The sequence below is a fragment of the Nipponia nippon genome, unplaced genomic scaffold, assembly GCF_047370975.1.
Source record: "Nipponia nippon isolate SJK-2023a ecotype South Korea unplaced genomic scaffold, ASM4737097v1 scaffold_4, whole genome shotgun sequence".
In the NCBI taxonomy this organism is placed as follows: Eukaryota; Metazoa; Chordata; class Aves; order Pelecaniformes; family Threskiornithidae; genus Nipponia; species Nipponia nippon.
In genome coordinates, this window is record NW_028262358.1 from 113462278 (window position 1) to 113472622 (window position 10345).

Here is a 10345-nt window from a genome sequence, read left to right on the forward strand (position 1 = left end):
TTTGCAGGATTACTCATTCTGTCAAACATGTTTCATTAAGTGCTTTAAGGAAATGTTCATTTTCACACTAAGACTATGTGAAATCCCTGGGCATTTGTGATTTTCATGTGAAAACCATTACCTTTTATAAAAAGGTCTATATTCCTTCACTTGTAAGTAGATTGCATTTTTCTACCTGATCTTTTCACTTTAACTAGCAAGACTGTCTTTGCTTTAAAAAAAAAAAAAATCCTTCAGTAAAAATTTTCATAAAACAATATCCATTTTGGAGTTCATAATGAGGTCCCAAAAGCTGTGTGATTTGAGTTGTTTTTCATGTTGCCCCAAATATTTTTCACCTGACTTACTTCCTTTCACAATAGTGTTGCTACTTGATTTCTAAGGTGCCCTGGTTTCAGCTGGGATAGAGTTAACTTTCTTCTTAGTAGCTGGTATAGTACCATGTTTTGGATTTAGGATGAGAATAAGGTTGATAACACACTGATGTTTTAGTTGTTGCTGAGCAGTGCTTACACTAAGTCACTAAGTACACTGAGGGAATTAGCCATGGTGGAGGTGATTTATGATGACCTGGACAACCAGCAGTTATCCAAAGATCCAGATGAAATCAAGTGCACACGACCCATGTGGCAGAAGTTTGTCTGGAGCACACCATCGTCATATGCCAACTCATCAGCAGTAATGACCTGGAAAGACGGAGAGGGACAAACAGTGGATGAATTGGCTGGCCAACTCTGGCAATACGAAGAAAGTCTCTCTTCCTCCCTATGGGCCTGCATCTCAGCTGTGGAGAAACTGTCCTGGGAATTCCAGTAACTCAAAGACGATATGTCCTACTCCCCACCTGTATGGACCAGCATCTCAGCTATTAGGAGTAAGCGCCCCTCTGCTCATGAGAAAGAATATAATGGATACACACCACGGGCCACGCTGTGATTTTACCTGTGTGACCTCAGAGAGGATATGAGGAAGTGGGACTGAAAATCTACCTCGACCCTAGAGGCACAGGTACGTGAGTTGCAAGGAAAAACAATCACAAAAGGGAGTTCTTCCAGGAAAATTGCTGCTCCAGTTTCCAGAGGGCAATTCCCCAGACAGAGTAGAAGAGCTGATTCTACTTCCGATCTTAATAAAGGGACTTTTGATTTGCATTTACAAGAAATGAGTAACGAATACTATGACCAAGACTAGAGGGGCCCTGCCTCCAGCCAGGTGGAGGAAGGGGACAACCAGGTTTATTGGACCGTGCAGATTCAATGGCCTGGCACATCAGACCCACAGGAGTATAAGGCTTTAGTGGACACTGGTGCACAGTGTAACCTTATGCCATCAAGCTGTAAAGGGGTAGAATCCATCTGTATTTCTGGAGTGACAAGGGAATCCCAACAGCTAACTGTATTGGAGGCCGAAATGAGCCTAACTGGGAATAAGTGGCAGAAGCACCCCATTGTGACTGGCCCAGAGGCTCTGTGCATCCTTGGCATAGACTACCTCAGGAGAGGGTATTTCAAGGATCCAAAAGGGTACCAGTGGCCTTTTGGTATAGCTGCTTTGGAGGAAATTAAACAGCTGTCTACCTTGCCCAGTCTCTTGAGGGATGCTTCTGTTGTGGGGCTGCTGAGCACCGAAGAACAACAGGTGCCAATCCCTACCACAACAGTGCGCCGGCGGCAATATTGCACCGAGACTCCCTGATTCCCATCCATAAGCTGATTTGTCAAACAGAGAGCCAAGGACTGATCAGCAAGACTTGCTCATCCTTTAACAGTTCCATATGGCCAGTGTGGAAGTCTAATGGAGAGTTGTCCTGGTTTCAGCTGGGATAGAGTTAATTTTCGTCTTGGTAGCCAGTATGGTGCTGTGTTTTGGGTTTAGGATGAGAACAGTGTCAATAACACACTGATGCTTTGGTTCTTGCTAAGCAGTGCTAAGTAGTTGCTAAGTGGCGCTCACACTGGTCAAGGACTTTTCAGCTTCCCGTGCTCTGCCAGGGGCACAAGAAGCTGGGAGGGGGCACAGCCAGGACAGCTGACCCAAACTGGCCAAAGGGCTATTCCATACCATGTGACATCATGCTCAGTATATAAGCTGGGGGAGTTGTCTGGGGGGCAACCATCGCTGCATGGGGGACATGCTGGGCATCTGTCGACAGGCGGTGAGCAATTGTACAGTGTATCACTTGCTTTGTATTACTATTGTATTATTATTATTTGTTTTTATTATTATTGTTATTATTACTATTACTACTGTTCTATTTTTTACTTTACTTTAGTTATTAAACTGTTCTTATCTCAACTCACGAGTTTTCTCCTTTTGCCCTTCCAATTCTCTTCCCCATCCCACCGGTGGGGGAGTGAGTGAGCGGCTGGGTGGTGCTTAGTTGCTAGCCGGGGTTAAATCACGACAAGAGTGGAGATTAGCAGTAGACTATCAGGGCCTGAATGAAGTCATACCGCCACTGAGTGCTGCCATGCCAGACATGCTAGAACTTCAATGCAAACTGGAGTCAAAGGCAGCCAAGTGGTATGCCACAATTCATATTGCTAATGCATTTTTCTCAATCCCTTTGGCAGCAGAGTGCAGGCCACAGTTTGCTTTCACTTGGAGGGGTGTCCAGTACACCTGGACTCAACTGCCCCAGGGGTGGAAACACAGCTCTACCTTTTGCCATGGATTGATTCAGACTGCACTTGGAACAGGGTGAGGCTCTAGAACACCTGCAACACATTGATGACATCATTGTAGGGGGCAATACAGCAGAAGAGGTTTTTGAGAGAGGGAAGAAAATAGTCCAAATCCCGCTGGAGGCCAGCTTTGCCATAAAACAAAGTAAAGTCAAGGGACCTACACAGGAGATGCAGTTTTTAGAAATGAAATGTCAAGATGGACTTTTTCAGATCCCAATGGATGTGATCAACAAAATAAGAGCTATGTCTCCACCAACTAGCAAAAAGGAAACACTAGCTTTCTTAGACGTTGTGGAGTTTTGGAGAATGCGTATTCCAAATTACAGTCTGATTGCAAGCCCTCTCTAGCAAGTCCATGCAGTAGTCCTTGGGCCAGTCTGGGCAGGACAAGACATAAAAAATGTGCTCTACACTGCAGCTGGGGGAGAATGGCCATACCTGGAGCCTCTGGCAGAAAGCACAAGGGGACACTGGAGGTTGACCCTTGGGGTTTTGGAGTCAGGGATACAGAGGATCCGAGGCCTGCTATGCTTCAACAGAAAAAGAGAAATTGACAGCATATGAAGGGGTTTGAGCTGCTTTGGAAGTGGTTGGTACTGAAGCACAGCTCCTCCTGGCATCCTGACTGCCAGTGCTGGGCTGGATGTTCAAAGGGAGGATCACCTGTACGCATCATGCAACTGATGCTACACAGAGTAAGTAGGTCGCACTAATCACACAACAGGCTTGAACAGCAAACCCCAGTTGCCCACGAATCTTGGAAATGATCATGGACTATCCAGAAGGCAAAGATTTCAGAATATCGCCAGAGGAGGAGGTGACGCATGCTGAAGAGCCCCCACTGTATACTAAACTATCAGAAAATGAGAAGCAATATGCCCTGTTCACTGATGGATCCTGTCATCTTGTGGGAAAGCATTGGAGGTGGAATCTCTATACTGACTCGTGGATGTTAGCAAATGCCCTGTGGGGGCGACTACAGAAATGGAAGCAGATCAAGTGGCAGCACAGAGGCAAACTCATATGGGCTGCCTCATTGTGGCCAGATATTGCTGCCCGGGTAGAAAACCTGGTTGTAAAAGTACGTTACGAAATGCTTATGTACCTGAGTCAGGCAACTGAAGAATATCAAAACAATCAGCAGGTGGATCAGGCTGCTAAGACTGAAGTGGCTCAGGTGGATCTGGACTGGGAATATAAGGGTGAATTATTTCTAGCTCAGTGGGCCCATGACACCTCACACCACCAAGGAAGAGATGCAACATAGATGGGCTTGTGATCAAGAGGTGGACTTGACCACGGACAGTATTGCACAGGTTATCCATGAATGTGAAACATGCGCTGCGATCAAACAAGTCAAGCAGTTAAAACCTCTCTGGTATGGAGGACTCATCTTGAGTACTGTGTGCAGTTTTGGGCACCACAGTACAAAAAGGACGCAAAGCTACTAGAGAGTGTCCAAAGGAGAGCCACGAAGATGGTGAAGGGTTTAGAAGGGGAACCCGTACAAGGAGCGGCTGAAGTCACTTGGTCTGTTCAGCCTGGAGAAGAGGAGACTGAGGGAAGACCTCATTGTGGTCTACAGCTTCCTCACAAGGGAAGGAGGAGGGGCAGGTGCTGATCTCTTCTCCCTGACGACCTATGATAGGACCCAAGGGAATGGCAGGAAGATATGCCAGGGGAGGTTTAGGCTGGACATTAGGAACAGCTTCTTCACCCAGAGGCAGGTGGAGCACTGGAACAAGCTCCTCCAGGAGGTAGTCATGGCGCCAAGCCTGACAACATTCAAGAAGCATTTGGACAACGCCCTCAGACATATGGTGTGATTTTGGGGGTTGTGCTATGCAGGGACAGGAGTTGGACTCGATGATCCTTGTGGGTCCCTTCCAACTCAGGATATTCTATGATTCTATGATTCTATGATGGCTGAAATATAAATATGGGGAGATTGATTATATCACACTCCCACAAACCCGCCAAGGCAAGTGCCATGTGCTCACCATGGTGGAAGCAACCACTGGATGGCTGGAAATATATCCCATGCCCCATGCCACTGCCCAGAATACTACCCTGGGCTTTGAAAAACAAGTCTTATGGCGACACAGCACCCCAGAAAGAACTGAGTCAGACAACAGGACTCGTTTCCAAAACCACCTCATAGGCACCCAGGCCAAAGAGCATGGCACTGAGTGGGTATATCACATCCCCTATCGTGCACCAGCCTCTGGGAAAATTGAATGATACAATGGACTGTTAAAGACTACACTGAGAACAATGGGTGCTGGGATGTTCAAAAATTGGGATGCACATTTAGCAAAAGCCACCTGGTTAGTCAGTACTAAGGGATCTGTCAGTCAATCTGGTCCTGCCCAGTCAAAACTCTTAAGTACTGTAGGATGGGATAAAGTCCCTGTAGTGCACATAAGAAATATACTGGGGAAGACAGTGTGGGTTATTCCTACCTCGGGCAAAGGCAAAGCCATCTTTAAGATTGCTTTTGCTCAAGGACCTGGGTGCGCTTGGTGGATAATGCGGAAGGATGGGGAAGTTTGATGTGTACCTCAAGGGGATTTGATTTGGGGTGAGAATAGCCAATGATTTGAATTATATGATGTTAATTGCTATAGAATACTGTATGTCATCACTACTATGGTTGCTATATGCCATATCAATGGTATTACAGTAAGAATCACCCAAATTAATGAAGAATGAATTTTGATGAAACTGAGCAAAGTGCAGTGATGATAGAACCAGACAAGTGCAGCGGTGATGGAACCAGAACTGGCTTCAGCTTGCAACAATCCACCACCACACACCAACTCTCCTGCCCTGAAGGACTGTTATGACAGATGGAGCCCAAAGTCATGGACTAAATGAATACAACGGACAATTTAGAGGGATGGCCCATAGACTTAGGGAATGATATGTGTGTGTATATATCAAAAGACAGGAAAGGTAGTGGTGATTAATTGGGTTGTATTGGAAAGTGGGGGACCTGGGCGTGATGTAGATGGTACAGAATAAGGGATGGATATTGTCCTGGTTTCAGCTGGGATAGAGTTAATTTTCTTCTTAGTAGCTGGTATAGTACCATGTTTTGGATTTAGGATGAGAATAAGGTTGATAACACACTGATGTTTTAGTTGTTGCTGAGCAGTGCTTACACTAAGTCAAGGACTTTCCAGCTTCTTAGACTGCCCTGCCAGTGAGGAGGCTGGAGGTGCAGAAGAAGCTGAGAGGGGACACAGCCAGCACAGCTGACCCAAACTGGCCAAAGGGATATTCCATACTGTATGATGTCATACTGAACCCAAAAACTGGGGGCAGTTGGCTGGCGGGGGGCGTGGTTGCTGCTTGGGAACTGGCTGGGCATCGGTCAGTGAGTGGTGAGCAATTGCATTGTGCCTCACTTGTTATGTATATTCTTTTATTATTATCTTCCCTTCTTTTTTTGTCCTATTAAATTGTCCTTATCTCAGCCCACGAGTTTTACTTTTTTTTCCGATTCTCTCCCCTGTCCCACTGGGGGGATGGCTGTGAGCAAACGGCTGTGTGGTGTTTAGCTGCCTGCCGGGTTAAACCACGACATAAGGAAAGAGGAGAATAATGAATGACACACAACAGCCTGATTTCCCCTATGTCACATTATCCACCCAAGAGCTTAGTTTGGGCACACAATAAAAGGCACCATACGCTGTGACTAGTCAGTAAGTATTTGTGACAGAGCAAACTGATGATGCATTTCCTACCCTCACTGCAGTTTTACTGGCCTTGATGACTATGTAGTCCTCATTATTAACATATCATACCCTACACACTGTTGAGTCTCAGAAAGATGCTAAGCAGCTGGAAGCTTGTGCAGAGTGCCAGAAGGGAAACAGGCTCCCACACACAGAGCCTAATGTAACAACAATCCTTGCTTATTGGCAAGAAAGGGGTGTGTGTATGTGTGATGGCAGTTTAAGAAACTATAAATCTTTCTCATCTTGTGTCAAAAACGTCACTCAGGCTGAAGGCAAAGAGGTAGTTCCAGTGCCAGTCCTTGACTTCTGGGGACTTGATTTGGCGAAAGGACCACACTCTTTGCATGTCCTTTCTCTCCTTCTTCATGCTGTGCATCATTTCAGCTGACAGATTTACACAGGAAACCTGGCTCAGCAAGGCCTGCCGTAGTTGGTGGCAAACAAGAATATGAGGGAATTAACTTCTGGCCTGCTGACAGTGGCTAAATCTGCCAAAGCAGAGCTGGGTAATTTGGTTTCTTTCTTTTGTTGATTTTGTGCCAGCCCACAAGAGAGGATTAAGCAGCTAAATTCTGCATGGAGAACTCTACCCCTTTCGCTCAAATCCTATTGTCTTGATAGAATGACAGTAGCTAGTTGTGCCAATCTTTAACATCTTGCTGGCATTTCCCCAGAACATATCAGCTTTTGGTCCCTGAAAAGAGGGATTTGTTAAAGAACTAACGTTAAAAAGAAAAAAAAAAGGACAGAAGAGGATGAGAAGCCATGGAGTAAAAGTTTTGCCTTGTATTAATTAAAGGAACAAAGTTCTCTAATCCTGGTGGAGACTCCACAATGAAACATGAGTAAGTCCCTAGCTCTCCTGTCGTTGTAGCACATTAAGAGTGCTTGTTCCCTGTTACCCCCAGTATTTGTTGAATGCAGGAGCTATTCCCTATTGAGCTCTGAGAAGATCTGCGTTCATTTCACTTATTAACTTTGGGTAGAGAACCCCCCAAAATAAGGTCTTCATTTTCACTATTGGTAGGGTATACTTAAGTTACAAATAAACTAAGGATGAAGCGAATTTTTTTTCCAAAGCATCAAACCATCCCAAACCTTATCTGAAAGTCATATAGGCTTGTTGAAGTGCTGGGGAGAGTAGGTGGCAAGGGCAATGAGGTTTTTGATTTTCCAACTCAAAGCCAACATTCTCTAAAAAGACTTAAGTCTAACATGCTTCCAGACTTAAACTGTCATGACTTTTAAGACCATCTCATCTGACTTCCTGTGTAGCACAGGCCTCAGGACTTCATCCAGTGATTCCTGCCAAAGGCCTTACAGGCAGTAGAGAAAACCTTCCAGAAAGACAGGCGGCCTTGGGATGTGGTCTTCAATGGATACAGGAGTCTTGCCATCAGGATTAGATATCCTTCTGAAGGGCAGGAAGTACTGAATTTACTCATATCGCAGTCCAGCAATTTGTACATTTGAACATGAAGAAGTTTGAAAACATATTTAGGTACTAACTTTAATGTAAAACTCCAAAGTTTTTGCAGCTTACTTTTTAAAGTACCACATAGCTTCTGAATGAAAACTCCAATATGAGAAGTAAGGAGCTAATGATACTTTCCTTTGAACTAAGTAACACTCAAGTTAACCAAAAAAATACCACTGCAGTATTTCTTCACAAATCATTCTCAGTATGCCTTCTACAAGGCATCAAGATTTCCACAAAATTTAGTCTCATATTTCCTTGGCTGCACTCAAAAAATAAGAAAATGATGGGGTAACATTCACACTAGCTCTTCCACTGAATACTATATTTAAGGTGAAACTACTGTAAGCCAGAGCATTATCTTTAGGAAAGAAAACTGCCAGTCTGACATCTAGACAAGAAAATGTTCTTTGATCAAAGCAAACAAATAAAAACAATTCATAGGTCTTTAACGATGATATTTTTCTATATTTAATTTCCTGTTCTTATTCTAACGGTGTTAGTTGCTTATCAATTCTAACACAAAAATTTGGATTAAGCCAAAGAAAGCAGATCCAAATCCAGATTTCACTGGTTTTAAACTACACTTTCTGCATTTTATAAATGTATGTCTTATTATATAGTGTTATATATATTAACATATATATGTTTATATAATTCAGATTTCTAATATTAATGTTTAAGATGTGTTCATACAGGATTTTGAGTTATGTTTTTGCCTTTGCTTTTCCCTTTTCTTTTTTAATGGAACAGTTCAAGGCATATTCTTCTGAGAGGAGAAAGAAAGCAGTTGCAGAAGTTTGGAGCAAGGTGCTAAATGAAGGAAACTAATGCATCACTGAAAAAATCCCAGTCCACTTAAAGGCAAAATTCTTGTTGGTTTGGTCACTGTTTCTCAGCAGGCTTGATATGTATTTCCTTTCTTTCAGAATGATATTATTTTTCAATAGTAACCAATACCAGAGCCACAGGGAATGATGCTCCACAATGGCAAGCCAGACTATTTTTACTATCATAAAATCTTGTTTGTGAAAATCTAAATATTTTTACCATTCTTTTTCCCTAAAATATTAACCCTCATTAGTATCTCAGGAGAAGGATATACAACATACTTGGGTGATGATCTCACTTTGGTACATTTTCAAGGTGTTAATATGGGTTTGTTTGCCAACAGAGAAGAGAAGTACTTGTGTGTGATGTGATGTTTGGAGGCTGTCTTGGGCATGATGATCATGAAATGACAGACTTTCCGATTCTCAGAGAAGTAAGGAGGAGGGTCAGCAGAACTACCACCTTGGACTTCCAGAGGGTCGACTTTGACCTGTTTAGGAGCCTGGTTGACAGAGCCCCTTGGAAGGCAGTCCTGAGGGGCAAAGGAGTCCAGGAAGGCTGGACATTCTTCAAGAAGGAAATCTTAACGATGCAGGAGCACGCCATTCCCATGTGCCAAAAGATGAGCTGGTGGGGAAGAAGACCGACCTGGCTGAACAGAGAGCTTTGCCTGGAAGTCAGGAAAAAAAGGAGAGTTTACGGCCTTTGGAAGAAGGGGCAGGTGACTCAGGAGGACTACAAGGATGTCATGAGGTTATGAAAGGAGAAAACTGGAAGGGCCAAAGCCCAACTAGAATTTAATCTGGCTACTGCTGTAAAAGACAACAAAAATATTTCTATAAATACATTAGCAACAAAAGGCGAGCTACGGAGAATCTCCATCCTTTATTGGATGTGGGGAGAAATATAGTGACAAAGGATGAGGTACTTAATGCCTTCTTTGCCTCAGTCTTTAATAATAAGACCAATTGTTCTCGGGGTACCCAGCCCCCTGAGCTGGAAGACAGGGATGGGGAGAAGAATGAAGCCCCCATAATCCAAGGGAAAAAGGTTAGTGACCTGCTACTCCATGTAGACACACACAAGCCTAAGGGCCGGATGGGATCTACCCAAGGGTACTGAGGGAGCCAGCGGAAGTGCTCACCAAGCCACTTTCAATCCTTTATCAGCAGTCCTGGCTAACAGGGGAGGTCCCAGTTGACTGGAGGTTAGCAAACGTGACGCCCATCTACAAGAAGGGCTGGAAGGAGGATCCAATGAACTACAGGCCTGTCAGTCTGACCTTGGTACTGGGGAAGGTTATGGAGCACATCGTCCTGAGTGCCATCACGTGGCACCTACCGGACAACCAGGTGATCAGGCCCAGTCAGCATGGGTTTATGAAAGGCAGGTCCTGCTTGGCTAATCTGATCTCCTTCTATGACAAGGTGACCCGCTTAGTGGATGCGGGAAAGGCTGTGGGTGGTGTCTACCTAGACTTTAGTAAGGCCTTTGACACCTTTTCCCACAGCATTCTCCTAGAGAAACTGACTGCTCACAGCTTGGACAGATGTATTGTTCGCTGGGTAAAAAACTGGCTGGATGGCCAGGCCCAAAGAGTGGTGGTG